The sequence below is a fragment of the Protopterus annectens genome, chromosome 11.part0, assembly GCF_019279795.1.
Source record: "Protopterus annectens isolate FY-2018-M chromosome 11.part0, PAN1.0, whole genome shotgun sequence".
NCBI lineage: Eukaryota > Metazoa > Chordata > Ceratodontiformes > Protopteridae > Protopterus > Protopterus annectens.
In genome coordinates, this window is record NC_056745.1 from 622,345,221 (window position 1) to 622,361,949 (window position 16,729).

At 36.9% G+C, this 16,729-nt stretch overlaps 1 protein-coding gene across 1 annotated transcript in view; it reads right to left on the minus strand.

Annotated features, from left to right (window-relative positions):
• KIAA0930 (KIAA0930 ortholog) overlaps window positions 1-16,729 on the minus strand; it is a 2,167,533-nt gene that overhangs the window by 207,347 nt on the left and 1,943,457 nt on the right. The window lies entirely within an intron of this gene.

The window sequence follows — 16,729 nt, forward strand, 5'->3', positions numbered from 1 at the left end:
TATGTGCCTAGCACTTAGCAGCATTCTATTGTCTACAAGAATGATGCCGCAATACCAGTGGAAAATGATTGACTTTAATAACTGGCTTAACTACTGGTGTCATTCTAAAGGGGTCCAATATATGTCAGCTTGGGAGAATATGACTGACAGGCCACACTGCTTTGCCAAGGATGGTCTTCACCTGTCACCACTAGGCTTTTGGATATTGTCCAAAATATTATCCACCCCTACAGTGCCTTTTTCAGGTATTGCCAAACAGACAAACTTTCCAACATCAAAATCTACTCAGGATAATCTAAAGGTATTACTGCTCAATGCTAGGAGTCTCAACAAGAAACTACACTCCCTGGAAGTACTCCTCACCCTGCAGAATGCTGATGTCTGTGTAGTTACTGAAACATGGTTCAAAGCCACACAAAGCACCCTGGACGTGGATGGCTATAATGCCTTTCACAAGTCCCGATCATCCACTGCACATGAAAGGGCAAAAGGTGGAAGTGTATCCATCTGCATAAAGGATAAGTACACCTCAAGACAGGTCAAACAATATGACACACTTGAGCTACTCCATGTCCAACCAACCATAGGAAAAATCCCTGACCATATCCTTGTTAGCTACAGGTCCCCCACCATAAACCAGGAAATCCATACATCATACCTAAATTTATTATAATCACTTATCATTCAGCCCAGTACCATACTCATAGATGATTTTAACTACTCCTCCATTAACTGGGATGCATACATGACGCATACATGACCACTAGCATGCAGGCTCAAAGATTTCTAGCTTTTGTGAATGCAAATGCCCTGGTGCAGCTATTTTACACCCCCCACTATGGGTACAACTATCTTAGACCTTACTCACAAACATGGAGGAGCATTGTACTCCACCAAGTGTGATGTCCTCATGGGTTAGATCTGATCACAAAGAGTTCTCCTTTGAAATAAATATAAAACTAGAACCCCTACCTAACTTTTCCAAAGCAAACTACTTTCTGTTAAGTGATGACATATCTAGTTTCCAAACTCCCCCAAACCGAGAAAACACAAAAGCCCTGTACGATCATATAAACAATTGCACAGAAACAGCAATATCATAAACTTTGGACAAACTGCAAAACCAAGCCACTTAGCAAGGTCTTAATATGTCTAGGGAATACAGATCCTGTGTCCCAGCTCAGAAAAGGATCACTTCATTAGTTACACTTATTTGCTCACCCAGTATTCCTAACAGAGTATTCTGAATGGAATTTTTAAAGTCTGCCAATTCATTACACTCCCAAAACATATGTTCCCAGTAACCTCTTTCTTCACCATCATACCTCCAATGTTTGCCATCTACCTGAGGAAAAATTCTATGACGTCTGCTTGGGGTATAAATGTATCTATGCAAAGACTTGCAAGCAAAAATCCTAAATCTTCTAGATTTTGTTGCATATTTGGGAGTCATACATATCTCCTCCCACTGTTTCTTTGTGAATTGTATATCTAATCTCTCTCTCTTCCCAATCTTTTGAGACTTCCTCTGATTGATTCTTATAGTTATCATGCAATATTTTTTATGCCCTAAAAATCGCTTAACAGCCACTTCTATTCTAGATTCAACTAAAAACTCAACTAATGCAGGTCTTTTTTCATTTGGTCTTTCAAGATGGCTGCACATTGAGTAACAGCTTAATTATACCTCTCCCAGACTGAAAACAGAATCTTAGCAGAGAAAACGAGCAGACCACAATTTCTGTGTAAATTTCAGTAACTGGCTAGTAAGTGCACTAAATGGATGCCAGGAAAACAGAAATACAGAGGACCTGAAGGAAAATCAGCTACAAAAGTTGATGAAGAAACACTGACTGGGAAGGGTACTTTAGCTGTTCAGCAAAAAGTAGTATACGCTTCAGACATGACTTCCAGTAACCCAGAAGAAAGTATAAGGCAACTGTACACAGACCTGATTAAAATAAATGAAACACTGATGGAGTCTATCAACTCAAGCAATAAAAGGTTGGAAAAAATGGAAGAAGCTTTAAACAGACATTCAGATAAGGTGATAAAACCACAAAAGTCAGAGGTTGAAATTTATTTTATTTATTTATTTTATTTTACATTTGTTAACCGGGCTAGTCCAACTGGATACATGTCCATTTTCAGTGGAGGCCCGGGGAGAACAGCTTCATCTATTGGGAGAGTTTTTTAGAGGTGACCAGTTAACTAGGCTAAGTTCATTTTGAAACCGATTGGGGTCGAAATGTTTTTTGCTACGAGATAAACGAATTAGGGGAGGTATAGCTAGATGTGTTTTATGCCTAATAATATATGTTAGAGAGTGGTCACTAAGGTCATCTGGGAGGGTTCCTGTTGAATACTTTTGTTGGGGACTATTTGTTAAGATCCAGTCAAGTATGGTTTCTTTATTATTGATTTTGTTTGTTCTAGTTGGGGAGTTTATGGTTTGATAGAATCCATGCAAATTAATAAGGGTAGATGGATTAGTTTGTTTGCATAAGTTCCAATCAATATTAAAGTCACCTAAAAGTATTGTTTCTTGAAGGAGATTAAGTGAGAACCAGTTTAGTAGGTCTTCTAATATGGGAGGATTGTTGCCTGGGAAATTAAGAAAAGGCTGGCTGAACATGAGACTGCACAAGAAGAGATGTTTCAAAAAATAATAGAATTCGAGGACAGAGCACATAGGGAAAACTTGAGATTTTCTGCTGTACCAGAGAAGCTGGAAGGAGTAGACTGCATTAATTTTATGAAAGCACAAATAAGCAACTAGACAGGTATTCTGCAATAGGAATTGTTAACTGCAAGGACACATTGTGTGTATATTCCAAACCTAGCTATGAGAAAGCAACCTAGACCTTTAATAGTAAAAATGCAATCTTACCTGCAGAAGTTGTTGATTCTGATAAAACTGTGGCAGAAGGACAAAGTATTAACAGTGGGAGACAGCAGAGTGTTTGTGGAGAATGACTATTTACTGTACACCAGGCATAAAAAGAGTAAATTTATTCCATTATTCAGGGATTGTTGAGAAGCAGGTGTGAGATTCAAACTGCTGTACCCAGCTATCTTCACAATATTTTTCCCTAGAGGGACAAAAGGACAAAATTTTTTGATGAAGTACATGTTAAGGAAAAAATACAAAAGTGTGTCCAGCAAAGAATGAGCTGTGAAATAGGAGATTCTGCTTCTTGCTTTTCTGGTAATAAAGACCATAGGGAGATTGTGCCAGTGAAACATTTTTCAATGCTTCAACAGAAAATGCTTGACAGAAGGTAGCACAAGAGTAGACTAGAAAAATTGATAGTACATTGGAAATGAAGCAGAGACAAGATTTGGGAGATGGAGATGAACAGAAATAAAAACAGTAACTTGGAAATTGACAAATGTGGGATTACAAAGCAATAATTATATTTGTGAAGCATGACAGAACAAGAAAATCTGGTGATATTGGACTTTTCTGTTAAACTTGCAGGGGACTCTAAAGCATATGCCCTACTTCATGTCATTAATGTTCAGAAAAATACTCAGGAGAAGGGAAGATTAGGGAGAAAATTACCTGTAAGTAAAACAATCTTTTTTCTTAATGGTTCAGATTCCAGGATCTGAAGAAGGTTTTATCGAAAGCACTTATCCTACCTTCTCTTCGTTTATTTCGTCTTTTAAGAGTTTTATTAAATCACAGATTTTATTGTGTCTATGGTGGTACGTCTGCATTGTTTTCTACTTCTTTAAATTTACAGTGGTAGAACAATTGGCAAAAAATCCGAGAGGTGGTCCATAGCATCTTGTTCTTGAACTGAGAGAGCTGTATTGGCAAATTGGTTTTAAATGATGTTCACTGGCCAGGTCTAAACAAAACTACCTCTATTATAAGCGTGTTAAAGCTCAAGTCTTTATGTAAATAGCTTACTTATTTATACATATCTTTTAGTTTATATCTGTTTTTATGGTATTTGGGAGTAGTGTACTGTATTTGAGTCAGATAATGTGTATATTTCTTTTGCATTTTTTTTGTTTTTTTTAAGCCTATTGCTTCAATTATTTTTCTGCAGCTGTAGTTTTAAATGTGTGAAGTGATTACATGGATTGAGTACATTAAGTGGTCTATTGGTTCTTTGGATTATCTGAAGTAGTCTTGGAACATTGTCAAGATGAAAGTGCTAAGATTTGTAAGTTTTTACTTCTTGTACTATCTCAGTGGTGAGCTTTTGTTGTTTTATTAAACGGCTTATACAAAAGTTCGGAACTCTAGTGTTTGAGTTGTGACAGCTTGGTCTCTTTGATGTGCTTGCATTTGTTCATTCTCTCACAAATAGTAACAAGTTATGTAAAAAAAAAATAATTATCTGTGAACATCAGGCACATATACTAAGTGCTATGCGTCTGTCACAGAGGGTAGATTAGTTGGCAGACCTTCTGTTTCGGACCAAGGGTGCAAGGTGTGTCAAGGAAGAATATCAGACTAGAGTAGTGTTTTGGCTCCAGAACTGGAGCTTTAGTTCAAAGATAAAAGTAGACATAAATTAGTTTAGGTCTGAGCACTAAGTTAACAGCATGCGTTAAGTATTCTAATCTAGTCGGGTGTTAAGGGTGAATAAGAGAAGGTAATAGCATTTCATCTCTCAGTTAAGGTACTGATTCAAGGTAAAATAATAAGGTACACAAAGCACCAAAACAAGGCATGCAATCAATTTGGTAGAGCCTAGCTCTGAGATTGGTTCAGAAGTGTACTGATGTGCTGTTGACTTACTCTGATTTGTACAGACTTAATTAAGGTTCCTACAACAGAATGTGAAATTGAAAGTGATGTGTCTGTTGAATACAGCATAGTGGGCAATACACAGGTCCAGCACTATTAAACTGGAGATAAAATGAAAGAAACAGTAAAAAAAGCAAATAGAACACCAACCAATAATGCCTACTACTCAGAAAACGTGTCAAATTACTCTGCCACAAAATAACCCTACTACCCACAGCAAGTTTACATCCAGACCAGAAAACCTACTGAAATTGTAATTTAATGTAAAGTTAAATGTAAAAGTGGGAGAAATAAGTAGAAAGTCACAAGGGCAATACTTTGTTTAGCAAAATCGACTTGCATCTAACAGATTAAAAAAAAAAAAAAAAAAAAAAAAAAAAAAAAGAACACTCACTGTAACAAAATTGAGGATTTGTTTAATCACAAAAACAGCCAGGTAACTGTAAAATTCACAGTATAAGCAATCAGACTGAAACTGCAACTGAATGTATAAAAGTGATAGAAATATTATAAACTTGCAGGGAGAACACTTAGTTTAACTACAGGGAAGTGACACAGTAACAGCAAGGCAACTGTTTAAAAGGTAAAACCAACAACTTCAGACAAACTGTAAAAAGTTGTGAAGACTCTATACAGACTCTACCTTTCCAAATGTAGGGTGATGGCGAGTTATCTTTCAGCTGCCAAGATCTGTGGTATGTCAAGGGCCCTCTCTAACAACTATGATTATGGCATGGTGGTGGTCATGACCTGGCGTGCAAAGCCCTAAGGGATGTGCACAGAGCTATTTCCGAGCTCTTCATGCATGTCACAAATGCAGGAAAGACAATAGTTTTGAGTAAAATTCTATCTTTGCCATGATGCCAAAGTACAAGGAAAAGATGACTAATTTCAACAACTGGCTGAACAACTGTTGTCATTCAAGTGGGATCCAGTGTGTGTCAAGCATGGCATGAACTGTTGCACAGACATACTTGCTTTGGCAAAGATAGCTTACACCTCTCTTTTCAGGGCATCTGCATACTGGCGAAAGGTTCTGCTGCCTCTATACTGCCTTTTTTAGACAAAGTCCAGCTAATAGATCTTTCAGCCTACAAAATTTAACAAGGCACTGGACAGTATCATTGTGGAGCTGTTCAATGCTAGAGGTCTAAATAATGAGCTGTCTGACCTTGAAGTTCTCCTGTACTTAGAGCACATTCATGTGTGCATTATTACTAAAACCTGGTTTAAAAGTGCAGACAGCCTCTCCTTTATAACAGGGTTTTGCACCTACCATGCCTTTTGACCAAGATGAAAACTGTGGTGGAGTATGCATATTTGTTAAAGACCACATCACCTCAAGGCAGATTCCCAGAGACCCACAAACCAACATTACTGAGACTTAAATCATTCTAAATAAAACCAACTATTAGATGATGCCTTTTTACAGGAAAAACAAGTGCATTTCTTAAATACACTGGATAAACTCCAAATGCACAAAAACTCCATCACTCTGGAAGACTTTAAACATCCATTGAGAAATTGGGAGACCTAGACCTCAAATACAGGCAATGCTCAAAAATTCTTCAATTTCATAATCAAGAATTTCCTGCATCATATTTTCAAATAACTTACTACAGGGCAACATGTTCTTGACCTGGACCTTACAAATATAACATCTACATGCATTATCCCACACTTTTCCTCAGTCAAGTCTGACCATAAATTAGAAACCTTCTCTTTCAAAACCCCTAAACCTGAATATACAAATATCATAGCATTCAAAGACATCAAACCTGCAAACTTTCTTTTATTCTATGATGATGTTTGTAGAGTTAAGTAATCTTCCAAAGTGTTGACACAGCTAGTAGTTATGTAAATAAATTCTATTCACATCTAGAAAAGTATATACATTTGCCAATCTCTACCAAAACTAAATCAAATGAAAGGAGTAAAACAAACCACCCTGGTGGTCCACATGCAATATAACAAATAGAAAAAGTTCATTACATACCTCTCAACTGTTCAGAGTTTTTCCTCATATTTTTTGGTATGTTCCTCATAAAATTTGTGTTTTTTTTCTGGCAAATCAGAAGACTGAAGTCAGTAAATAATGACATACACTTCATTTTCAGGCTCCATATCCTTCACTACACATCAAGCAGAGCAGCACCCTTGCCACTTTCAACATAAACCTAGATAATCTGATAGGTAGCCTCAAATCATCTTTTGGTCTATCTTGTCTTACCCTCAAATTTTGAATAGGGTTTTTTGGCTAGGCTTAAAATGGTCTGCAGACTGATTGCCTAGTACTGTGGGAAGAAATAGCCAGGGAAGTGTTATGGGTAGGCTTCTATAGCCCCTAGGGCCAATAGCTTAGTACCAACATATGAACTTAACAAGGAACCAAGGCTTGCTGCTGGATTCCATTCTTCTTACTCATTACCCTTTATCTTCCTACGCACTGTTTTCTCACATTGCCTCTTTCTTATCTGTTATTCCTACTAATCTTTACCTCTCAGCTTGATTAAGAGTTCTGAAACTTTCCAGCTGCACACATTTTGAAGTGTATCTCAACCTCCACCTTTTTGGCAAACTGTACTAAATGTGCTGCTGAAGCAACTGTCAACAACTATCTTGCAAGCAAATTATATCAACCTTTTCTCTATACAGCCTGTATAGATTTTCTGCTCAGTTGAGTCTTTGATACTCAAAATGGATTTTTACATTGGTTCACCACTTTCTACAATGTTAATTATATAACAGACCACAATGTGTGCTAAATGAATGTTTGATATTCAGATGTCTTCAGTCTCACTACTTGTATCTTCAGTTTTACTACATTTTGGAATATTTAATTTTTGTCTATTTGTTTATTCAAAGTATATTTTTCCACTGTCCTTTTTAGGCTATTTTTGGATTGTCGTTAGCTTTTCTCATACTGTGTCCACCTTTCGTATTTGCTGTAATTCTTTCTGTTGCATCATTTTGGGGTTTTTTTCTGTACCTCTGCTGAAAAGTGGTATCTTTCATATACCCAACCAACTCCTCCTGGTAAACACATACTAATAAATAATAAATCTTATACTATTCATAAACTGTTAACACTTAGATAGAGCAATGGATCCTCAAATTAAGGAGAAACCATTGGAACGGGAAACATCTAATAAGTTGCCATATGAAGACATTTTGGAGCCTTCGAAAGGAAACCAGTACAAAAGCTCATTTGGAGTTGCACAGCAAGAGAAGGAACAGGAAACTGTGTCAACTTTGATGCAGTCAATGTTGTTGAGTGATACGCCAGTGAGTTCCCATATGAAAGAGCAACAGATGACACAGGATGAAACTGAAGAGAATGTGGCACAAGAAGATGGTCTGGAACTTTCTGTAGAATGCCTACAGGAAATGGAGAATAAACAATGTGCCCTCACTTTAGAAGATCATGGTCTAAGAGAAGAGTTGTTTGATTTAATAGAGATGGCAGACATTAAGATCAATGAAAGAAATAAACTACAGAAAGTCAACAAAACCCCCAAAAGTTAGAAGTTTGATAAAATAAATAAACACTGTAATTAGGACTATTCATAGAAATTCATGTGAAAAAACAGAAGTCAATAGGATATATTACTGTGCAGCTAAATTAATAACAGAAAAAAGTCTTACCACAAAAAACACAAGGCAGTAAGAGAAAGGAAGGGTAGAAATCAAATGCCATCATGGAAGTATCGAACAGAGAAAACTATAAAGCAATTAAGACAGTAAGTATCACTGTTAGAAGAGTACAGAAGAGAAGTGAGCAACAAAAATACTCAGAAAGGTAGACCTGATAAAAGCAATGCACAGTATCACAAGAGATTGGGATCTATTGTGCACTACTGCAAATAATAAACAAAAATATCAGCACAGGCAGAAAAACATAAAAGATATGCAGGTAAATATAAAGAAAAGATACAAAATAAACAATTTACTGATGACCTAAAAAGTTTTGTAGAGAACTGGAAACAATGCAAAAGGAATTGAAACACCATCAAAAAAAAAGAAACATACATTTTGGAGAAATATCTATGAAGCTCCTGTGCAACATAAAGGTGCTGAATACACAGAAGAAGTAAAAGAAAGAATAAGAAGTTCAAATGTACAGGATATGAAATGGGATGAAGTAATGGCAGGGAAATTAAAACAAAGTTAAGAAATGCTCCTAAATGGAAAACCCCAGGCCCAAATGCAGTACATAACTTCTGGCTAAAATATTAACATCTTTACATGAAGAATTAGCCACGAGTAAGAACTATTTACATGTGCACTCCGAACAGATGCCAACCTGGTTAGCAACAGGAAAAACAATACTCCTACTTAACAGCGAACCTGCAAGCTACCTAAAAACTACAGACCGATAACTTGCCTTCCAATGATGTATTAACTATAAACTGGAATTGATGCTGACAGAGTTTATAGTCATTTAAAAGAAAACTCAATCATGGCAACAGAACAAAAGAGTAACAAAAGAAAGTCATATGGAACAAAGGATCATTTGTTGTTAAATATAGTCTTAATGGAGAACTGTAAAAAGTGGAAGACTCTACGTATGGTTTGGATAGACTACAAAAAAGCATTTGACAGTATCACTCATTCATGGATAAAAGTGCTTAAAAATGTATAAGATACACCCTACACTGATCGATTACATTACAGCAACCATGAAACAGTGGCAAAACACTTTGCAGTTAAGCCATGATAAAGGACAAATTATTATTCCAGGGATAAAAATTCAAAGGGGGATATTCCAGGGTGACTCTGTCACCGCTGCTCTTTTGTCTTGCCCTTAACCTATTAAGCTGTTTACGTAACAGATTAGGTCATGGCTATAATTTGGCTCCCAGAAAACAACAAAATGTAAAGGCTTCTCATCTCTTTTTTATGGATGATTTAAAACTGTACACTTCCATCAGATGAGAAATTGAAAGCACAACTGCAAGTGGTCAAAACTTTTTCAGATGATATAACAATGTCATTTGGTCTTAATAAATGTGCAAAAGCAACATTCAAAGCAGGAAAGCTGCAGCACCAAGAAAACATCAGCCTGGGACAGGAATGTGATATAAAAGAACTTGAGCAAGAAAGAGTGTATAAATATTTGGGAATTGATAAATGATCAACAATAAAACATCACCAAATGTGAATAAAACTTAATAAGGAATATTTTAGAAGACTAAAACTGACAATGGAAACAGTGCTAACATCTAGGAACAAAGTGCAAGCTATAAACCAGTTTACTCTTCCTGCCCTTACAGTTTTGGAGTGAATGACTGGACCCAAAAGGTGTTGGACTGTTTGGACAGAAAAACAAGAAGGATGTTTCATGCTTATCAAATGATTTATAAAAATCAGTCTATACCGAGACTATATATTCTCCATTCTGAATGAGGTATGGGCCTACTTGAAATTGATTGCATGTATAGATCTGCAATTTTAGGATTGCAAACATATCTGCTGATCTCACAAGACCCAAACATAGTGAACGTTTTATGAGAAGAATAAGACTTCCCTGCTTAGGTTAGCATGTGTCAAGTTCGATGGAAATCAAACCAGTAGTAGATTAAAAAAAAATCAAGAAGCAACTGAACGTGTCAAAAAAACAAAAAGGAAGAATATAAGGTGACGGATCAGATGAGAAGGCGAGAACTGCGGAAAATGCATAAATATAGTTACAAGTACAGAAAACTCTGGAACAACCTTATGTTGATCAGGATCGAACTCACAAATGCTTAAGGAGAGGTGAATTGAAACCAAAAGATAAAAGGTGGCCCAAGACAGTGGACTATGTACACAGTTTCCAAAGTCCACTGAACATGTGGGAGAAACAGACAAATGTAGGTTTGGTAAAACAAAATTGGAAACAGTTGCACATCTTGTTGCTGGCTGTGATATACTAATGGCAGAATAACTGTATACTGAAAGGCATAATAATGTGGCAAGACTGTTGCATTGTGAATTTTGCAAACATTATAATACTGAAGTAGCTGAAAAACATTGGAAACATAAGCCACAAAGCATTATAGAAAATTGAAGTTCATATCACATGGTATCACCTATTACCAGCAGTTCAAAAACTAGGTGCGAGAAAACCAGTCCATGAAAAGAAGACAAAGTAGCAGTGATCACTGAATTTGCTACACCCAGTGACTACAGTGTTTTATGTATAGAGAGAGAGACACAAAATCATAAAATACCAGGATTTGCAGGCAGAAATGAGAGCAATGTGAAAGACGGAAACCTAGACAGTGCCAATAGCAGTAGGAGCAGCTAGTCTTATAAAAAGGAATTTACAGTCTTACTTAGACGCGTGACCGATACATGTAACTCTATATAAACTGTAGGAGTAGTCAATACTGGGCACATTGTTGATGCTGCAAAGAGCACTTCTGACTAACATCAAAGATTGAAACAATACTAATGTTATGAACTTTAAATTTCATGAAATTTAATCATACTTTGATTTAGGAATGGGGTCCATTCCTGTCATGAAATTAGAAACTAAAAAGACTTGGAGAAATTAAAAAAAAAAAAAAAAAAAAAAAAAAGGAGGGGTATGTTATGAAATAAGTACATACACCTCATAAACAGATAACGTATTTTTAAGACTTTGAAATCAAGGGTATATGTGCTCTTACACACTGGCTAGAGCCATACAGGTGTCCAAAGAGGAAGGGATTTAAGGTTGTATAAATAGAAAAAGATTAGTGCAATATACTGCAAACAGATGAAGTGTGGAGATGAGGGAGAGGAGATACCTGGAATCAAATCAGACATAAATCTGCTTTAAATACTTGAGGGTGGAATTTGAAGGGATATTACACAAAATAATAGCACAAGGAAGTTAATTAACCTTCTTAAGAGAAGACTTCTTGTCTTAATTTCTTGTTACTGGAGGCCAAGGAGTACCTACTCATGTTTAAAGGCTAGCAAGCAGGGCATGGAAAGCACTCAGATATTTAAACGGTACACAAAATGAGACTGGGAAAACTAAACAATAAAATCTGAGTTTTACATATGCCAGTTGCCAACATATGCTACAAAATTGAAAAAGTTAGTGTGTTTGCCTGGAAGTATTTATATATTTTTTTAATATTCCGCCAGGCTGTGAAAGAGGTTTCTTCAGGTAGATCTTATATGCCAGTGGTGTGAGTCAGGTGCATGTACAATATGAAAGCATATTTTCTGGCCTTGACAGAAGCTGAATACACGAGTTTCAGCAATTATTCCAATAATTGCTGCCAATCATGTCCTCCAATATTTGTTGCAACAATTATTGGACGAAGCGATTGGCAAGGTGGCAATGCTTATTTAACTCACTCATGCTTCTAGGATGACAAAAATGAATGCCACTAATAAACTTAATGTTGAAAAAAGCTAAGAAAGCAGTAACTAAGAAATGGAAATCTAAAGCTGAGCTAACTACTGGCAGTGTAATAGATATTGCAGATTATGTAGAAAAGCAGTAAAGTAGAACTGCAAAAAAGTATTCCTGTGTATATCTACATTTAGATGGTTATTTTAATATTACTGTTAAAAGATAAACAGCAAATCCTGATTAATTGGATCATTTCTGGAATTTTCTGATCAATTAAATATAGTCTCAGTTAGCCAATTAATGATTTCATCAGTAAGAGCTGGAGTCAAAATGGAAGAATGAAGTGAGGAAAGAGCAGTAGGGATTTGCTGCTTTCTGAAACAACCAGGAGAGTGCTCATCAGCTGGATCGAAGATGATGTTTTAATCTGGGCAGACATACGACATCTATGGTGAAAAAACATACATACAAATAGTCTTCTCTTGTACTTTTGTGTGTTCCAGGTTTGCTTGTTTGTCTCTTAGTTTGACTAGGAATTGTGCAGTTACTATCAGACTAGAACAGCTTAAGGAAAGTACCTCTGCATGTTAATTTACATTTCAGCTATGACCAAAATCATTGCTTTGATTACTACTTCGTATGATCCAGAGTGCTGGTGCACCAGTCATTGCTGTCTTTAGATTGTTAAATCAGGTAAATGGATTGCCTACATGCACTTATTTGTGCTGATGCTGAAATGTAAATAAATGACTTTTATGACAAGATAATTTAAAAACATTTTTCAAGGCATGGTCTCTCACATAAGTGCAAATGATGTTGTGCCTTCTTGGGCAATTTGTGTGGGTGTAAAGATACATATGGTAATAACCATTTGTTTGGTACTCATTATACATCTTTACCTCATTTTTTTCTACATCCTTCATAACAAGTCAAAACAAACATTATCTAGCTAATCTTTTTATTATTAATATTCTACGAAACACCTTGTGCAGCATTTTCAGTACTGCATAACAACCATACAGAGAGAATACAGTTCTAAGTTCATCATACTGTATATATCCAAAGTTAACTCGAGGCTCTTGTTCCGGTATGGCAGGGCATTAACCTTAGCTCAGTTACAAGACAGCCTTTCATTATTTATTCCTGAACTTAACAAAAATGATACCTTTGGCAGTCCAGTCCGTAAAACATTCACTGTGCACAGGTGCTACATCTATGATACCATAAATCAGTATCTGGTCAGGTGTGTCCAAGTCTGTATGGCTTTGTGGAATACATATTTTACTAAATTCATCAAAATTAGTATGGCACTTGCCTAGTCTGTAGATAATTTTATAATTTCATACTCTCAACAACACAGTCTAGCTGTCTACCCTTGGTGAAACAATCTATGGAACATGTTTCCTTTAATTAAGTAATGAAATGTTTATGATTTTTGAAGATGCGACAAACATGACAATGCAAATTTGTATTCCAAAGTATATGGCTAATCCTTTCATGTCCAGCTGTGAACATTTTTTCAGAAGGTATTAACATATGATGCATTAAGCCAAATAGTTTTTTTCCTTTCACCAGACATTCTGTGTGAAAGCACAGTCTCTATAACACAAGATGAACGTTTCACAGCATCATCATCAAATGAATACTGGACAAGCATACCACAAGACTGTAGTAAAGTTTTCAGCTTTTGAAATTATGTTTCTTGTAACCCCCCCCCCCCCACACACACACACATCCATAGTACAAATGGATGATACAAAGGGTTTCATAAGGCATCTAAATATGATAATCTAGAGGATTATGATATGACAGGGTCTGCAATCATAACCAAGTTGCTGTTTGTTAAGACATGCACATCAAGAAATTAATCTTGAGAACAGAGCAAAGCTCGAGAGCTAAATCTTGATATCCATGTTGAGAAGATAGAGTGATGATTGGACAGACCTAATCATAATTCTTTGCACATGGAGTTAAGTTGCTCTGATGTACTATTAGTTGCAGAAAAAGATGCAGGGATATGAAGGCATTTACAGTTTTGAAAGCTATAAAACAGTGCTTCCACACAGACAAACAAAAGCCGAGTCCTCTGATGAAAGAATGGCTTTTAAAGGTATTTCAGTCTTCCATACTTTTTGTGACAGCAAAGTGCATTGCAACTTTTAAAGCTGTTTTAGCTTCTTGGTGCTGTTATGCAGTGGCCAGTATTGTTATGCTCTAGCAACAGAAAGGTGCTTAACAAAGACTTTTTTTCCTGAATTCACAATATAATCATGGTACTCCATGTACTGCACAGAGGATTATGATTTGTTCTTCAATTATAACCAGCTTACTATGTGTTCAAGATATGGATGCCAAGAAATGCCCCTTGAGAGTGAAGCTTGAGAAATGGATATTGGCATCCACATTCGACACACATAATAAAAGCTTATTACTGGTGAAATATAATCATAATTATTTGTACTGAATAGAGATTTATCTGCAACATGTGCTACCAGTTACAGAAAGGCAAAAAAAGGTGTAGGAGCCTAAAGCTCTTTACTGGATTTCAAGGTCTTTGAAAATTGGTCAGAGAAAGGGACAGCAGGCAAGTGCTCGTCTGTAGAATGAATAGCTTTAAAAGCTGCTACTCTCTGTAACTGTGGAAGACTGAAGTTATACCAGTTTTTAAATCAATGTTATCTCTTCTGCCACTGTTCTTTAACAGCCTACACTGTCTGCTGTTAGTCCATACAGTATCAATAATTATACAGTCTTTAAAAATAATACAAAAAATACATAGTTTAAATAATTATACCAAATTAGAAATAATATGAAAACATTAGTTAAGAATAGACAAGTTATATGACAATGATTTAATACTTAGAGAAATTTTAGCCATTTTATAGAGAAATTAAAGGTAAGTTAGTATAACACAAACAGGAACTGTATTACGAATGGAGAGAAATGCAGGCTTATGGTACATTTAGTCAGGGGAGAGAAATTGATAGAAGTAAGGGAGTGAGTGAAGAAAGGAGAAAAAGAAGATGTAAGGTGTGAATAGGTATTTGTTCACATTTAGAGTTATAGTTGTTGACTGAAGCACACAAAAGTACAGTTTTGTACCTACCATAAATGTAGATGTTCGAGTGCTCATACAGCTGCAGTCATAACAGATGGGGTTATCCTGCTGTCAGGTGGGTCCTCGGTCGGCCGAATTCCAAAGTCTAGGTCCGGCGTCAGTTGTCGTCGCTTCCTCCCTGACGTCAGTGCAGCAGGGGTATAAAAGAGGCAGCCGACGCCATTTTCTTCAGTTTTTCTTGCCCCAGATGTCAGGTGCCCCCAGAAGGAAGGCAAACATAATGTTATGCAAAAATGCAATGTTGATAAATCAAAAACAGTAGATGCAAGCAAATACACCATAAAAGAATACCCCAAAAGGTTATATGAAAAGGGTTTGTCATAAGGCCTGTCCTAAGAGGGGTTGGAGGGAGGGAAACCTGGACTGCAGCTGTATGAGCACTCGAACATCTACATTTATGGTAGGTACAAAACTGTACTATGTTCATCGTGCATACAGCTGCAGTCATAACAGATGGGTAGAATCCCAAAGCTAAGTAAGGGTGGTAGGCACTAAGTGGAACTAGGAGGGGTTAGGATGCCCTGCAGGACTGCTGTGGCAAAGCCCGCTCTAGATTTAGAGTATAGTGGGAGGTGATAGTGCTTGGAGAAAGTGTGCACTGAACTCCAGGTGGCTGCTTCCAAAATATTCTTGGTAGGGACCCCCCTGAGGAAGGCTGCAGAGGTAGCTGTGGCTCTGGTGGAGTGGGATCTGATGCATGCAGGCACAGTTTTTCCATGAAATGAGTAACAAAAGTGTATGCAGTGGGCTATCCATTTTGAAATTGTCTGTTTGGAAATAGCCTTTCCATGAGCACCTGCAGCATAGGACACAAAGAATTGCTCAGATTTCCTGAATGGCTTTGTCCTGTCCAAATAATAACAAAGTTGTCTGTGAATGTCCAAGGAATGTAGTAGTCTTTCCCCTTTGTTTTGTGGATTAGGATAAAAGGTAGGTAAGTGGATAGTCTGATTCAAAGCTACACTGGATACTACCTTCGGCATAAAGGTAGGGTTGGTTCGCAAGGAAACTCTGTCCTGATGGAAAATAATGAATGGTTGCACAGCCATGAGGGCCTGTAGCTCCGAAACCCTGCGAGCTGAGGTGATAGCCAGAAGAAAGGCTGTTTTCCATGACAAGTACTGTAACTTTGATGAAGAAGCTGGCTCAAAGGGAGGAAGGGTCAGCTTTTCCAATACGAAGTTGAGGTCCCAAGCAGGGACTGGTAGTTTCCTTGGGGGTTTTATATTCTTTGCCCCTCTGAGGAACTGCCTTAAGAGAGGATGAGAGAATAAAGGAGGCTCTGTGTTATATTGTGCAGAAATGGCTGAAGCGTGGATCTTGATGGAGGAGAAGGAAAGTCCATTATTTAACATCTCAGCTAGGTACTGTAAAATTTGAGGTATATTTATTACCCAAGGATTTTGTCCCTTCTTTTGATTCCAGGCACAAAATCGTTTCCATTTGGCGGAGTAGGCCTTTCTAGTAGAAGGTCTTCTGGCCTCCAAGATGACATCCTGCACCTCCTTGG